The 18,226-nt window shown below is 39.5% G+C and overlaps 1 long non-coding RNA gene across 1 annotated transcript in view; it reads left to right on the top strand.

Moving 5' to 3' along the window:
- The window catches only part of LOC143679405 (uncharacterized), a 166,416-nt gene that overhangs the window by 31,251 nt on the left and 116,939 nt on the right, over positions 1–18,226 (top strand). The gene's annotated exons all lie outside the window — the stretch shown is intronic.

Here is an 18,226-nt window from a genome sequence, read left to right as displayed (position 1 = left end):
AACACCTTGCAATGTTGACATTCAGTTGTTCTTCCTTATGTAAAAACTTTTTTTTATTTGTACATTTGATCACCATCATTTATCTACCGCAGGCATTCCTAAGCTATAACATCTCAGTCTTTATCCTCCATCTTTCCTTCTGGCTTCATATGTGTCCCCAGCCCTTCTCCCTCAATCGTACTCACATTCACCTTCATTCAGTGTACTTATATTATTGTGCTACACTCAGGTGGTATTGTACTACCCATTTTGGAATTTTTGTAGTCAGTAGTCAGTCCTGTTGCACAATGTTTATTCCTTCAGCACCAAATGCCCAATCTCTACCCTATTTCTATCTCCTGATAACCCGTGTGTTCACACGCTCTTTATCGTGAATTTCCATCATTTACCCGGCCTCATCTTAGCTGTACATTTCAGTTAGCTTTCAAAAATCTTGATCTCTGGGACTTGCATGATATTACTCTAGAAAATCACCACTGATTTTCTTTTGGTGGCTTCTATAAAGGGCCGCTCTCACGCATCCCACTTGTACTCTGATATCTGGGCATAACTTTTTCATGATTATAATGGGGCTTGGGGACTGCAAGGGTTATATCTCACTCTGGTGCTTTGTCCATGTCGTACAGAGTATTTTTTTTCCCTTTCCAGGAAATGGATCGTTTCTTTTAAAAATTCAGTATCTGGTTCAGGGACTTAAAAAAATTCCTTTTTCTGGCAACTCGATTCACAAGTATTTCCCTGGAAAGCCTAAGGTTACCCTTTTCTCCGTAAAGCCGTAGTAAGACTGTGCGCCCATTCTGTCCACCCTGAGCATCGCACGAGCATGCCAGAGAACCTCCTGTGATGACGGGGGTACTGCTGGCTTCGACTCGGTCCCCCTCATTGTTGTATCCACTGCAACTCCCAAGTCTTCTCTGTCCCAGACGGGGACTGAATAGAGGTCAGAAGTTCTCAGTGCTGCAGACATTGATGGCACCTCCCTCTACCTGGGCTGAGAGGACTCCTGCTCCAGTCATCACTCCACAGCTGCCAATGCCTTTTCCTCTTTTGTAGATGTGTCATCATGTACTCAACAGCTCTTTCCAAGGGAAACTTTTAATAGTTCCCTATGAAAATAGTCTCAGATGACCTGGTTTGGCATCATATGACTCTTATCTCCAGTTTCAGTTCATTGCCCCAGAAATGGGTGCCTGACCCAATTCATAGGCTTTCCGGAGACTATACAATGATCTGACCCAGAAAGATAAGCTATTCAACCCAATTCTTTCTCTTGGGAATGTGGTTAGTGAATTCTCACAATAGGAACGAGAGCAGCTATGGGAGCTGAAGCTGAAAGGTTGCTTAGATAAAATCCATAGGGTCACGAGTTATGAGGAAGCAGAAGTATGAGGAAGATGAAAAAGCAGAAACTACAAGGAAGCAGAAGCTGCAAGGTGGAGAGTGGATACACCGATTAGCGTATGAGGAGTCGGTCTCTTGCAACTGGAGAGAGGTAGAGACACGAGGTGAGTATTGGGGCCATGTTGATAGCAAAACCTTGGAACGAGAAGCCACAAGCTCCTGCTGCTGGAGTCCTAAGTAACTGGCCATCTGAATGGTCCTGGTCTCCACAAGCCTGACTTTATACTGTTCCTCTCTTTGTGATGTGGGCCTTTGGCTTCTCCTGGGTTCCTATGTGTGGATCCTTACCAAAATTTCCTTATTGCTTGAGGCAACTGTGCTCTCTGGTTGCAACTAAAAGAGCCCTACCAAGACTAAGACAATCTCTCAGCTCTATCATAGAGTGCAATTCGAATGGGAAATGTGGCCAAGTTTTCCCCCTATTGCATAAAATTTAGAAAAGAATGGTCTATTCCTAATGGATAGAGTCTGAAAAGTTGTTCTGGAAGCAGAAGAGCTTATCCATGAAAATACCTCCCATATTAGGGAAGGTGTAGAGTATTAAGAGATATAATGGAGACCCACACACTTAGGATGGACAGAACCTGGTAACTCATGGTGAACAATTATAGTCACTGGATTAAACTGCCATAAAGCACCTTAGAGATCATCAGTTTCCCTTGTTCCGAGTTTGGGGGTTCTTGAAGGTAGTAATAGAATTGCAGAAAATGTGTTCTAAATTCCAAAATATCCTACATATATGACATGCTTTGCTAATTTCAGACCATCTAGGGTTTTTATGGAAGGAAGGTATAATTCTTTGCACTATGATGGGCTAGGTTTGAACCTTCACTCCATCCTTTGTTAGCTGTATGACTTTAGGGAAGTTACTTACTTAATACCAATAAACTGAGCCTCAGTTTATTTAAATGTAACAGAGGATAAAAGTATCTATAAAATATACAATATATGTCTATTTGGGAGATTAAATGGAATAATATATAGAAAGCGTTGTGGGGAGGGAGGAGGGGATCCTGCAGGCTGTGTGGAGACTACAGAGGGCCATAAAGGGGTTGGTTGGAAAACCTGGCAAAGATTCAGAGGGTTCTGCAGCCAAAGGGAAGAACGGGAAAGAACAGGGCCCAGGCTGCAGGGACGGACCAGCTCTCGGGTTACACCAGCCACTGACTTCAGTTGCCAGCACCTGCAGGTGAGAGCTGAGGACGAAGACGTGGATCTGAGGAGACAGTCATCTGCTCTCCCAGGGTCAGTGGGTCATTCCCCTCTCACCTGACCCAGAGCCTAAAGAGGGAGTGGAAATCAGGGGGATGGAAATATTTGTACCTAGATGGTCTGCTATGTTTCTTAGCCACTCTGCCAATCTGTATCTTTTAATCAGTAGGTTTAGTCCATTAACATTCAAATTTATTACTGAAAAGGCCGTTCTTGATTCCACCATCTTACCTTTTTAATTTTATTTATCAGATCTATATATTCTTTTCCCTCTTCTTCTTTGTATTCTTTAAGTTACCCTTAGTGGTACTCTTCAATTCTGTGCCCTCCTCCAGACCTCTCTCTCCTGTCTTTTGTTTTCAGCAGGCAGAACTCCTTTTAGTATTTCTTATAGGGCTGGTCTCTTGTTGACAAATTCTTGAAGGATTTCTTTGTCTGTGAAAACTTCAATCTCTCCCTCAATTTTGAAGGGCAATTTGGCTAGGTACAGAATTCTTGACTGGAAATCTTTCTCTTTCAGGGTCTTGAATATATCATACCACTGCCTTCTTGCCTCCAGGGTGCTAATTGAGTAGTGTGGACTCAGTCTTATTTGGTTTCTCTTATATGTAGTAGAGTGTTTTTCCTTTGCTCCCTTCAGGATTTTCTACTTCTCTTCAATATTTGAGAGACTGATTAGTATGTGCCTTGGGAGAGGCCTATTTGTATTTATTCTGCTTGGAGTTCATTGGGCTTCTTTGACTTGTATATTTATGTCCTTATGAGGGTTGGGAAGTTTTCCCCCATTACATCCTCAACCACTCTTCCTAGCCCTTTATTCCTCTCTTCTCCTTCTGGGATACCAATGATTCTTATGTTTGTGTGATGTGTTTTGTCTATCATTTCCCTGAGTTCCCCTTCAATTTTTTCCATCTTTTTTGCCATTTGCTGTTTTGAGTCTTCGAAGTCAATTATTCTGCCCTCTAAATCACTTATTCTTTCCTCTGTCTCTTCAAATCTGGTGCTGTGTGCCTCTAGTATGTTTTTTATTTGGTCAACAGAGTCTTTAATCTCCATGATTGCCACTATTTTTCTATTTATTCTTTCAAATTCCTCTTTGTGCTCTTCTACTGTCTTCTTGATCCCCTTTATGTCATTTCTTATCCCACTTATTTTATTAAGTAGAGTTGTATGAAAATCTTTGATTAGTTGTTCCAACATCTGTGTCTCCTTTGGTGTTTTAATTTAGTCATTAGGCAGGGCTATATCTGTCTGCATTGTGCTATGCTTAGTGATCTTCTGCTGTCTTCATCACATGTAGATGTCTTGATTGATTTACTTTGGGAGTTGATTTCTTTCAGTAGTCTAAGGCTTTGTGTTTGCAGGATGGTTGTATAGCAGGGAGTAGGGCACAGGGTGAGGCACTCAGTGGTGATTTACTTCAGGGTAGGTATAGGCGCAGATTGGGGATGTTACACTGATGCTTGTAAATGTGGGTGCCCAGCAGCCAGGGAGGATGTAGCTGCGGTCTGGGGAGGAGTAACCCTGGTGTGTGCTGGTCTAGGGTACGAGGCCCTTTGTGCACATGTGTAGAGTGTGGCAGCAGGCTGGCGTTATGCCTTCATGGATTGGGGGCAGTTGTGACCCGGCTGCGCAGGTCAGCACTTTCTCAGAGCTGGGAAGTGAGGCTAAGGACTGTGCACATGAACCATCCTAGGAATACTGTAAAGTGCGGTTCCCAGAACTGGATGACATGGTTGGGGGCCCATGCACAGGCATGGGCCTGGGAGTGCCATAAATGGATGTGCAGAGCTCAGGGGGGTTGGAGTGAGGCTGTGCGACACTATGGGCAGGGGTAGCCTAGGTATGGAGGTTAGTGCCTGTAGCCTTTATGTGCTGGCAACAGCCTGCAAGGAACAGGAAGGGGGAGGTAGTGCTCAGGAGGTGTGTAGGACAGGTGTGCAGGACAATTGGGCTGCACTTGGGGTGGGGGTGTGGGACAGGTATGTGCACTGGGGGCTGGTGGAGTGGGGATACCTGGAGTACAGGGAATGGCAGTGGGTGACGGGGTTTGGCTGTGTGGGTTGTGGGTTGAGTACCAATCACAGGGCTGTGCTTGTGAGGGTAGTGTGCCCAAGAAATGTGGCCTGGCTTACTTCCTAGTTCCTGGCTCCCATCCGTATACTCCTGTGGGCTCTGCGGCTCTGCTCCTCCCACCAGATGGCTCTCCAGGTCAGCTGCACTCCCGAATTGCCACCTCAGTCACCCTCCTGTCCCTTCTCTAACTTTTCCATGGAGCAGGGCTAATCATGAGCTACTCTATTCAGCTATCTTCCTGTAAGTAGATGGCCTGCTATGGATAAACATAAAGGGACTGTTTAAATTATTACTTAGGCCAAGTTTTAGACTAGATAGAACCTAAAAATGCTTCCCAAAGACTGCTTCTATCCAGTGGGTGGGGAATTCTTTGGGAAGGTCAGGTATAATATAAGCCAAATAAGAAGACTGTCTTTCCTTCATGTACATTTGCAACTTTTCTATCTATACTTAAGAAAAAAATGAATAAATTCTCAAGTGATAAATTAACTAAATTTCTATGAATTTCTGGTAGGCCACCATCACAGCACTACAGACTTCAGAGAAAGCGTCACCCTGCCAACACCTGGATTTTGGACTTCCAAAATGGAAACAACAAATTCCTGTTGTTTAAGCCAAGTAATCTGTGGTCCTTTGTTATAGCAGCCCTGGAAAACTAAGATACTATCTCAACCACAAACCCACATTTTCTCAAAGCCCATCTTAAATCCCTTCACATAGGAGAGGGAGCTACTGTGTAGGGGAATGTTTCCAGAGGACAGGGACTGGAGCCCTGACTAAAGCCATTAGTAGCTGTGTGATCTTTGGCAAATCACTGTGCCTCTCTGGAGTATTATTACCAACCTCTCAGTGCAGAAGAGAATTGTTCTAGTTTGCTAGCTGCCAGAGTGTGATGTACTCGAAACAGAACAGCTTTTATATGGCGGAATTGAAGTTGCAAGTTTAAAGTTCTAAAGCTGTGGAAATGTCCAAATTAAAGCAAGTCTATAAAAGTGTACAAATTAAGGCACTAACAAGAGGTAACCTTCACTCAAGAAAGGCTGACGATGTTCAGGTTTTCTCTCTCAACTGAAAAGGCACATGTTTTATAGTGACATCTGCTAGCTTTCTCTCCAGGCTTAGCGACATCTGCTAGCTTTCTCTCCAGGCTTCTTTCTTCATGAAGCTCCCCTTGGGGGCATTTTCCTTCTTCATCTCCAAAGGTGGCTGGTTGTGTGGGCTCTCCTGGCTTCATGGCTCTCAGGCTTTGTCCAAAATGCTTCCTCTTTTAATGGATCCAGTAAACTAATCAAAACTCATCTAGAATGGGTGGAGTCACATCTCCCTATAATCAAAAGTTAATATCCACAGAGCGGGCCATTGTGGCTCAGCAGGCAGTGTTCTCACCCACCATACCGGAGACCCATGTTCGATTCTCAGTGCCCCAGTGCCTGCCCATGCAAAAAAAAAAAAAAAAAAAAAGTTAATATCCACAGTTGTGCATGCTGTATCTCTTGGAGATAATCTAATCAAGCTGGCAACCTACAGTGTTGAATAGGGATTAAAGAAATGGTTGCTTCCACAAGATCGATCAGGATTAAAACATGACTTTTTCTAGGGCACATAATCATTTCAAAACAGCACAGGAATGTTAAAGGAAAAATTGTATATAGCAATGCTCTCTAAATGATAAGTCATCAAACAAATATAAATTGTTCTGGGAAAACTTCTTTGCCTACAATGACCTTCCTCTTTCTACAGCATATTTATTGGTTTAGGCAATCTAATACTGGTATGTTTGGTGAGTGGTACCATTCCCTAGTTGTTTCATGGGTGCAGTTTATTGTAGTTATTGGATTGTAATCCTTTTGAGGGCAGTGACTAAGTCTTTTACTTTGCATTTTCCATAATATCTTACAGGGTACACATCGTCCTCCTTGAAACACATGGCACCTGTGAGAAATAAATCCCTCCTACTGTAGAAGTCTCACAACATGTTACATTAGGTGTGTAAGGCACAGGAGGTTCTTGGCACTGAGTCTAGCCTGTTAATAAGAGCAGTGGCAACGATAATACAAATAATTATTGGCAGAATGTTTACTGTCTAAGCACAGGGCTTGTTCTTGGCATGATTATTTTATTTAATATTCACAATGGCCATGTGAGGTAAGTACTTCCATTTTTCGTTTTTTATTTTATATGGATGAGGAATCTGAGCTTTAGAAGATTTATTTAAACTTGGGCCAAGTTGACTCAGCTCGTAAGTGGTCAGAAGGATTTGAACCCAGACACCTGACTCAAAACTTTCATTTTTGATCACTAAATGCATACGTTATTTGCTTTATAGCTATCGTTTAGTAATTCCTGACTTTGTTCAGGGACATTTATTGGGTATCTCCTAAATGGTTGGCATAATCCTAGGTCCTGGGGAGACAGACAAGTGTTAATTAACATATAATGTGGTGACAGATGGAAATGGAAGGCACAATGAGACCAAAAAGGGGAATTGTTTATGCCTGGGAGGTGGGTTTAGGGAAGGTTTCCAGGGACACATTTGATATGAATTTTGAAAGAGGAATTGGCATTAACCAGGCAAGAGGAGAAGGTAGAGAATAGCATAAGAAAAGATACAGGGTAAAGAACTCCTGCAGCAACTGGGGCAACAGGTACAGAGGCACAGAGCCTGAGAAAGCAGGACACATTTTATTTCAGTTAGTTGGAAGTCTTTATTTATGCTCCTTGAAAAGAGTGACTTTGCTTTTTTTTTTTTTAATCCTCCAAACCTACTCTGCCCTTAAGCCACTTAATTGAGGCCTTAAATACTCTACACTGACTGTTAAAATTATTGAATGAATGAATGAATAATGGGCACTAATACTTTATCTTAATAACCAAATTCTTCCACAAACCTAGTTGTTGGCATCAGAATCCAAAAAGCTGAGATCACAGGTCTCACCTAGTGTAATAATTCTTGTTCTTTAAATAATTTTCCTTTGATGATGGTATTTTCAATTATTCATGTTGCCCCTTTCCCCTTTCTGCATAGATAATGAAAGACTGGTTATGGCTATGAACTACTTAGGCAGAGAAAGAGATTGAAGACTGTATTGAAATTTGGGCCCAAGCAATGCAATGCTGCAGTAGACTGCTGGGAAACAGCTGCCATTAACAGCTCCTGCTGGCAGCCAGCAATTAGGGAAGAGGAATCTTGGAGTTCAGTTTGAATAGATCCAATGGGCCATCTGGAGACCCAAAAGGCAAGGCTGAGAACTGTGATGATACTGTAAGAAACAGTGTGTGTGCACACACATGTGTGAACATGCATGCAGTGTAAAAGGGGGCTTCAGGTCACAGAGTGTTTTTTATTTAAACGAAAGTCAATATGGAACAGGGACATGGGGATATCATCTTGGCTTAAATTAGCTATTTAAAAAGCTTTGATCTTTTAATCATATATTTTAAATTTTAGAAGGAACTGAGTAACTGGGTTTATTTTGATGCACTGCTTAGAGATAATCAGTTAGTAAAAAATGTAAGGTTCCTCCCATATCCCAATAACCTAGTACATGTGACATAAACAGACACGTCCATATACGCCACTGGGACTATGTAGAATGATGAAAACAACAGACAGTAATTCATCCAAAATGTAACCTTCTAGTAAAGAATAATCCACAGGTTCACATGTGGCTAAAAATTCTCCTCATACCCATATCTTCCAGGGTGTTGGTTTTATGCTTGGCGACACTACTGACCATTTATAAGTAACTTCTTTAGCTTTAGGAGAGCTGCAAAAATGGGATGCCAAAGTAGGGTTCTGTTAATTCATAGAATGTTGGGTTTGACAGAGGATATATGAATAAAACAGATTCATATGATATATCAATAAAACAGATATGTGAATAAAACACATCGAAAAGTGTAAGCTCTTAAGTAAACATGAGAAGAATAGGTACCTTTAATTCACTCCTTTGTTTATTCAATACTTACGTACTGAGTACATATTACGTGCTAGCACATATGTACTGAGCACATATTACATGCTGTGGCGATTGCTGAGGCTACATTGATGAAAAAGACAGATGTAGTCTCTGTTCTCATCATGTGCTTTAGAGGGAGTGTGGACACTTGGGAGATTCTTGAAGCTAAGAGATCATTCCTTGAGTCTCTATATTGCCACTTAATAGGTGTGTGATTTCAGACAGCTGCAGAATGGAGGATTATAATACCTTTCAGTACTATGTCATAGTATTGCTCTGAGAATCAAATGTCACAATTGTTCTAAAACTTATTAAGTGCTATACAGATATGACCCCACAATGAAATACTAAGTGGGGAGAGGAAAGAAATTGCAACTTCTCTGGTTGAACCTGCCCCAAACTAAGGATAGACTTAAAGGAAAAAAAAAGAAGAAAGGGGAGTAGAAAACTGACAAAGAGGAAGGTAGAAAGTGAGAGGTAGTAATACATGAGAAATATAAACTAGTGGTACTGAAAATATTTTTTTCAGATTTTGTCAAGTGTATTATGTCAAGCTCACAGGTCTTATTTCAGCAATATTTCCTTTAAAACATGCGTGAAAACTACATTTAAAAAAAAGAGAAAACCTCTTTCAGTCTTAGTTTTATTGAAGAAAGTCAGACAAAATTAAATTCAAGAATACAGGTAAAATGTGAAATCTCATATATTGACCAGTATATTTTCAAAGTGGCTATGACAACCTTTCTCTTTGATTTTTGTGATTCTCCTAGTCACATTTTTTGGTTGAATATCTTGTTTCAAGACTTAAAGAATATATTGCTCCCCTCTTGACAGCATACATTTGATGGCCAGTATATTTGGTTATTTTTACTCTGAAATGTACAGAAACTATCATCTTAATCAAGAAAATGAACCAGTATGACATCATATTTGAAACTTTCATAAAAGGGAAGACCATGTTTGTGAGTAGCTTTGCTGATGTTTGTCTATCATCTCCTCTTTGGTCTCCAGCATTTCACCTAATGCTTTTCAGATTTTTCTTTTGATTTAAACTCTAATCATTACCTACTTTCATTCACTCATGAATCTCAAAATATCTTGCTAAAATAAAACCTTTGGTATTTAGGACAATTTTTAATGATCTGTCTTCTTCTGGAATGACTAATTTTAAAGGAAAAAAAATGCAGAGTCACATTCATACTTTCCAAACATGGATCATTCTGTGACACATTTTCTCTGAGCACGAAGAATCTCTTAGAGCAAAACTTGGAGGAGCAGTGGCATCAGGCCGAAGTGTCAGCAACAAGTGGATTGTCAGCAGCTTCTCTTAAATTTGTGCTGCAATAAAAAAAACAATAAAGGTAGATAAATACTTCTTACATTTTCACCTTTTCACAGGGAGGAAAAAGGCAAACGAATGCTTATTGCTTTGTGTCTCTTTATCCCTATCTCACCAGAAAAAGATTTTCCTGGTCAAAGCATCATTGCTAAATTTATCTTCAGAGAGACACTACAGTTCAGTCGAATCTTTACAAGATTTTACTGTGGTGTTCAAAAATAAAAATTACTCATTTTGACATGGCATTTTTTCAAAAATTTTCTTTTGATTAATTCCATCAATAGTCCCTGAAATATTTGGGGCAGTGAATGTTCTTAGGGATTAGGCTGTGAAATTAAGAGAGAAGTTACAGAACCTGGGTTTGTGATGGTTTCAGTATTGCTTTGGTCAGTTGAAAATAGCTTTATGTTAATTTATCTATTTCAGAGATTTGAAACGTGGAATAAATACAGATATGTTTATGCTCAGTTTTCTCATTTTGGAGTGAAAGGATAATCTAGTCTCTTTTGTCTTGTTAGAAATTTATGGGCAGGGTGGGCCACAGTGGCTCAGTGGCAGAGTTCTTGTCTGCCATGCTGAAGATCTGGGTTCGATTCCTGGTGCCTGCCCATGCAAAAAAAAAAAAAAAAATTAACACTTGGCCTGGTTTCCTCTTAATCTCTCTCCCAAGTTATCAAGATGATAAAAGAACCCAAATCCCTCCAGAAGAAATTTCCAAGTGAGAACAATAATTGACATACTTTTACATTACCCAGAAATAAACTGATAAATAGCATCTGTATTAAGTTCTCCAGAGAAACAGAGCCTACATATATATATGACTATTAATGTAAATATGAATATTAAGAGATTTAATCTAGCAATTGGCTCACACAATTGTGGGGATGGGCATGTCTGAATTCCGTAGGGCAGGCCACAAGTTGGAAATTCCGATGAAGGTGATGTTGAATTCCCTAGGAGAAGCTGGCTGCTTGAAGTAGAGATAGAAATTCTTCTTTCTAGCGGATGAAGTCCTCTGTTCTCCCTTTAGGGCTTCCAACTGATTGAATGAGGAGACCCTATCATTGCTGAGGGCAATCTCCTTTGTTAACTGTTGATGCAATCAACTGACTACACATGCAAATCCATCTATGAAGTACCCTCACAGTAACAATCAGAGTTTGCTTGATCAAACAAATGGATACCATAAACTAGACAAGTTGACACATGAATGTAACCAGCATAGCAGCTGTGTCACTGAGATTTGGAAGAATAAAATACAAAGTTCTTTGTGTGCATGTATGTATGTTTTTCTTTTTTTTATTCTGTGCATAACTTGTTACTTGTTATTTAAAAATGAACCTCATTTTAAACACCATTACATCAAAAATTTCCTTACTTGTTAAGATTCATGAATCCTCAACAATTAATTTTTGTTTAGAGCTTTTGTATTTCCATTAAAGGTTCCAATCTCTATGTACAGCTTATGTTGTAAGCAGATGAATAGCAATAGATTCTCAAATTTAAAAGAACAATAAAACCCAACAGCAAATTTAAAAAGGAAGCTGCATGGGAAGACAAGTGTTTAAAAAGATGTTTTTAGTTAGAAATTTATATCTTGCCAGGAATCCTGGTCCTATCAGGTCTGTTGGTCAAGTAGGTAGATTCTGACTCTCCATCGTAGTTTAGTCCACGGTGACAGTGATTTAACATTAGAAGAGGAGGTGGAAAATGTTAACCACAGCTATTGTCCTTTATTCTTAGTTGGTATAGGACTTTATGACATTAGGAGATCTGAGATATAAATGAGCAAGACCAGTAGAAAAGCAATTTTTATTTTGTAATAGAAATTAAACAACAATAAGGAGTCATATTTTGCTGTTTTCTTTTTTCTCAACTTAATAGTCTATCTCCAACTTTTTACTAATTTAGGATTGGGTAATAATCAGAAAAATACTTGTTTCAGATTATTTCTTGAGAAGCTTTTATTTTAACCAGAATTGTGAAAGTCTTTTTCCTTGGGTCAAGCATTGGCACCTCAAAAGCAATGGCATTTAGTATGTCATTTTGGGTAATGTTCAAACTGAAACTTGTAAAATGGAATTGGCCCTTACATTTCATTATTATTTAATTAGTTATCAAATGAACCAGGACCAACAGAACTTCATATTTTGCATTTAGATGGTTAAATTTATTAGTTTTGATTCAATATTACACCTTCAGTGCTTCACATACAATTTCTTTTTTTAATTTGGTGTAGTGAAATGGAATGCCTTTCCAAAGAGATTGATGGATGGTATCAGGGAGGCTACAAAAAATTGGAATTTTTCTATGATATTCACTGTTATTATAACATTCTATACTTTTGTTATAGTTTCTATTCACTATTCCTAGAATCAATCTAATTTCCTTTCTTCCACTATTTTCTTTTTAGTTATAGGTATAAAGTACGTTAGTTATCTGGAAATAACACTCTAATGACATAAATAAGTGTCAAATGTATTTTTTCCATTTTAAGTTTTAATAGTTGTCCACTGAACTCACTTTTCTCACTTTGTTAAAGGCAATTTTAGGATGGGCTCTATTTCATGAATGTTGAAATATGTATCTCTGAAAGCTCATGCTGTGGTACCATATCATCCAACTGGTACCATTACTAGCAGGAGCTCAAATTTCATCACTTTTCTTGGTGAAACTAAATTTATTCATGGAAATAACTGAAAATTTGAACCAAATACTTTTCTCCCTTTCTAAATCCTCAAAACAGCATATTTAAAGATGTCGATTAGAGGAGAGACATTTCAAGAGATGTCAACCCATTTCAATACGAGTGTTGGGATCGCCAGCAAAAGAACGACTCACACAGGTTCACTAACGGAAAGACATTTTACTCAAATAGAGGAGACAGAGAACAGTCACCTCAGCAGTGGGTGATAATTCCCCACAGCCAGCTGGTTTCACCCTGTGGCCAATGCAAGGAGATGCTGTAGGCACAGCACCCCTCTCTTGTGCTCCTGTGCTACTGCAGTGGAGGCACCCTGCTCCCTTCCCACCAGGGACAGATACACCTCCAGGAGGTGAGCTGGATGTCCTGAAACATGCTCACCAGAGTCAGGCTGTCTCCAGTGAATATTCACATTTGCTTGGGACAATAGAGGAAAGAATACCAGCCGGCCCCTTATCTACCAGGGGATTGAATTTTATTCTGCCAGGCTGACGTACCTGGTCCTCAGCACAGGATGTATTTGTGGAACACAGGGAAAGCTGGCAAGGCACGCTAGGACTGCCCCCTACCCCCAAAACAATTCAGGTTTTTTTTTTTCTGTCTAGCATCTAATTTGTTGTTCTAAATGAACCAAATCCTCCCACCATTCTGAGGGCCCTACTTTGGCACCAGGCTTCAGTCCTTGTCTGGATCCTCCGGTCCTGTCATCATGATTCCTGAATGGCACAGGCTTCTCAGGGCTTACTTATCCCCAGCAACTTCTGCCTTCACCTCTGTTTGTCTAGCACCAAAGTCATGCTCTGCAGGAAGAGCCATCAGCCAGCACGTCGCCATCAGCTGTATCTTCAGGCAAACAAGGTATTCAGAAACGTGTTCTCTGGACAGAGCCTGCTACTTCTCTAGCTCTCTCATTAGCTCTGTCTCCAGCCCCTGGATTCCTCCACTTTGTCTTTCTCTATTACCTCCTGTGCTCAATTCATTTCCAAACCTGTTTAGATTTTTATGTTCCATCACTTCAGTCTCTCTTTGACAATATCAACTCTTGTCCAGTGTCCTTCTTTCACATCTGCATGGTAAAATCCCAACCGTGGATGAATCCAAACATCATCCTGCTGATTAGGAAATCTCCTTCCACCTGAAACCTATTGGAGCCACCAAAGGTTTAACAGCTTCGTTGGTTGTCAGGACTGCCTGAACTTGACTTCCTGCCACATGCAAGGCCTGGTTACTTCCTGTCGTTTGTACTTCCCCAGCAACTGCATTTCAATATCATTTGTTCTACTGAATTGTAACTGATGACTCTAGCAGACTGTAAACTCCAGGAAGGCAGGGATGATGTTGCTCACTCTTTTCACAGTTTCTTCAGCATCTAGTGGAACACCTGCCACTTACCAAGTAGTCTATAAATATTTTCAGAATGAATTTATACACGCTTATTAACTGAATACTATATAGCTTTGGTTATTAGGTGCTTATCATGGGTTGGTACAATACTAAATGCTTTACCTCGATTATCTCTTTTACTATTCAAAACAACCATGTACATTGGTAATATTATCTTCATTTTACAGATTAAGCAACTCAGGCTTAGAAGATTTAAATAACTTGCCAAAGGTTACACAGCTAGAAAAAGTTATAGCTGGTATTCAAACTCATTTGCCTCGCTCCAAAGTTCCTGCATCTTTGTTTTAGATTTTCCTTGCTCTCTTGAAATATTTCCTTGTTGTTTTAGTATGCATTTCATTAAGAGTTAGATTAACCTTTAAAACTTTTTTTCAGTTATATTTCCTCTTTTATGAGTTATCTATAAATATTCTTTGTCTACTTAGCTATTATGGAGTTTTGTTTTCTAATAGATTTCTAAGAAGTCTTTATATATTAAGGATAATAACCATTTGTGTCATATTTATTGTAAATGTAGCTTCAATTGCTTATTAGTATTTTAATTATGTTAATGCAAAATCTATCAATCTTTTCCTTTGTGATTACTTTCATTGCTTTCTTCAGAAAGTTCCCCCACATAAGATAAATATCTACCTATATTTTCTTCTATTTTATGCCTTTTGAAATATTTTTATATTTGAAAGGAATATACACAATTTATTTTGATGGGAGTTTGGCAGTAAGCTCCAACTAAATTTTTAGTTCTTCCAGTATATATTGCTGATGTTTTTTCACTTCCTACTAGCTTGTGATGTCTCATATATCACACAGTAAGTACTCACATACATTAGAAACTCCTTTAGGGCTGTTTTTTTCTAATTTATATGCTTGGTGGTCCTGAGCCAGTAATACTGATTTAAATGCTGTGGTTTTATAGTATAGTTTCAAATCTAATTGTGCTAATGCCCTTTTTATTAATTTCTTTAGCTCTCCCCTCCCATATTATTTCTAGGTGCACCTTAGAATATTTTTAATGTTTATTTTTCAAACAATCTATAAACTATCAGCGACTAGGAAAAAACTGAAATTGTCTCAATGTTCAGTATTCCCATCCAGGAATGAATTGAGCACAGGAGGTAATAGAGAAAGACCAAGAGGAACCCAGGGGCTGGAGACAGAGCTAATGAGACAGAACTAGAGAAGTAGGAGGCTCTGTCCAGAGAACAAGTGTCTGAATACCTTGTTTTCCTGATGAAGATAAAACTTCATTTAGTTGAGATTTTTCGTATGCCTGAGAAAAAGTTGAAGCTCTCTTTATACATGGGTTTTGCACATTTCTTCTTCAAGTTACTCCTTGGTATTAGCAGCTCAGATGGTGATGTTGAATGGAGTGGTAAATTTGGGCTCAGTCTTCAATCTGGTGGGAGGTCCTTGCAGCTGGTGTGACATTATGGTGCTTGAAGTTCTCCCTGTTTTGTGGTAGCATCCCAGGCATCATGATTGAAAGGGATGTGGCTGGGCTTAGGGAAGAGCTTCAACCTCAGGAAGCAACAGGAAGGCTCAGTCAGGAGCTGAGTTAAGAGAGTGAAGCATTGTGTGCTTAGTGGTGGGACAGGGTTAGGGTTAGTATCAGCGTTAGGCAATGGCTCAGCTCAGGTTTAGTCCCCAGAGCTCACCTGGTCACACTAGATACTGATCCACTACAGCTCTAATTTGAGACCCTACCTATTGCCTGTTGGACAGGACCCATTTGAAGTAAGGTGGTGCTGAGAGTACAGATGGGTGGCGGTGGTGAAACTAAAGGGTGACAGTGGTAGGGTATCATCAGAGATGAGGCAAGAGCCATAGCTTGGGGTCAGTCTGTAGAAGACCTTGCTGAAGGCCTTACCTGGGAATGCCACACTTGTGAAACCAAATTAAATGGAAACTGAACACAGTGCTCTTCTATGACAATGCATTTTTTTCCCACATACCTTGTTTCATTCATGCCAAAGGTATGGGAGGGAACTTTTAAACTAGTAAATTAACTTCAAGTTTGCTGTGTGTGGATGGTACACTTTATGGAAATTTTAGAGCTAGGCACAATTTTTTGGGTCCTCCTGTGACTTCCTGCCTCTCTCTTCTATGCACTAATCTTTTTATTTCAGTACATTCAGGGAAAATAAACTAATTTTAGTGTTCAGCCTAATCAAAGTACAGGAAGGAAGATCTGCTGTAATAACATAATGTTGTATAATCCAAAGTTTATTATATTTGTATCCTGCTTTAGGCAAATATAATAATTTAAAAGATATGTGAAAATTCCATTGGAGAATAGTTATTTTCTTTACGAAATGCTCATCCAAAGATTTCTGTAGAAAAACAGTTTCCCATAGGACATTTAAAATCTGAACTGGATTACTAATATTACATTCACTCATGCATTTATCTTGATTAATGATCAAGTGAGACTAATGGGATCAATATAAATTTTTGATTTATGTTTAAAATTGTGAATGTAAGTTCAGAGTTGAGTGCCCAGTTTTTTTCAGCAGGTTAAGAGGTGAATATCTACTTGTTTTATTGACTGCAAGCTGACTATGAGGCTTATGGTGATACAGATGTCAAAAAAAATTAAAAAAAATAAGAAGAAGGCAATTTGAGCCCTGGCTAATAAAAGCTGAGGATCAAGAATGAGAGGGTCAGGTGCTCTGCACAGACCTCGTCTAGTACTGCCTGCATCACTTTAATTGGGGACTGACGAACCCAGTGCCTCTGGATCTAGGGCCCCATCAGAGTCGGAAAGGACAAAGAAAGAGGGTGTACCCAGCCTGAGAAGAGGAGAGGATAAGCTCTTCAACTATGTGATAGGTTGCCACGTGGAAGCAGACTTGGATTTATTTTTGATTGTTTCAGACTTAGAATTCAAGGTGGAAACTACAGGGAAGCAGTTATTCCTTTCTAACAGTATGCCATGCAGTGTTCCAGGGGATTCATGTATGGTAAGAGGTTACTAGAGGCTTAGTTCCCATCCTGTTGTGAATTATAGTGAATTTTAAAGGGAAATGACATGTTTCATGATTGCTTCCTTCAAATCTATGTGATTTCTTACAATTGTACTGTTTTCTATCATACCCCAGTGACTTGGAAGAACTGGCCTGCTTTCCAAGGTTTAACTCGCTGTCGGGGTAATCTCAATACTGGAGAGAATATGGTTTATTAAACACAGAACGATGTTTGCCATTCCTTTGGCTCATAGTCTCAAAAGCCTCATCTGTTATCAGACAGCTGTTATATACCCCGAGCAGCCTTCCTGGTGTTTAGGTTACTAGTTCATGAAGCAGAAAATATGACAGGGTCTGTATCTTTCAAAGCATTTTCCCCCAAATTCTAGTTAATCCCTAGCTTGACTTTCAAAGGCCAAAAACATTTGCCTTTCTGCTGGTGGCAAAAATAGTTTTATTTTTTCATTCTTATGTAGATGCTATTTACCAATACTATTTTTAATCAACTGTACTTTTTCATATGATATTAAACCGACAAAGCTTTATTTCCCAAATATGAACTAGTTTTATGAAGCAAAGTTTTTAGCCACCTAGTCCAGGTTCCAGTTTTATTTGCATGTGGAAATTGATTATTCAGATCTTTCAGATTTTAGATCTGAAGCAGTACTATCATCAATATGTCTATAAATATTTTAAGCTATTTTAGTCAACCTATTTATTAACTTATTTATTTACTTCACTCTAGCAATTTGATTGTCTAGATGACAATAAAACAAAGTGACAGTTGGGAAAACTTATCCCTTGGAAGCCCCAGTCACAAATCACATCGCTTTTACCAACTTCACTAAGTACTCCTCGTAACAAGAATTCAGTAGGGAGCAGGCAGGAGCTGAGGATTGATTGGGCTGGAGGGCTTTTTGTGACCCATAGGGGATTGGCAAAACTGGCCAAGATAATAAAACTGATAAGGAGGAGAGAGACAAGCAGTCAGCTGCCAATAATGTATGCCCCCATTTCCTGGTGGCCCTGAAGAGAAGTTGGCGTCGGAGTTTTGAGTGACAGCAGTAACAGATAAGACTGGCCACCCAGAAACGTGGCTTCTGGGAGGCAGGAAATGAAGAGCCTGTATGTGCAGCTGGGAGCAGGGCCAGCACTTAAGAGCAAAAAG

This window comes from Tamandua tetradactyla, chromosome 4, assembly GCF_023851605.1.
Source record: "Tamandua tetradactyla isolate mTamTet1 chromosome 4, mTamTet1.pri, whole genome shotgun sequence".
NCBI lineage: Eukaryota > Metazoa > Chordata > Mammalia > Pilosa > Myrmecophagidae > Tamandua > Tamandua tetradactyla.
This window is presented reverse-complemented; position numbering and strand designations above follow the sequence as displayed.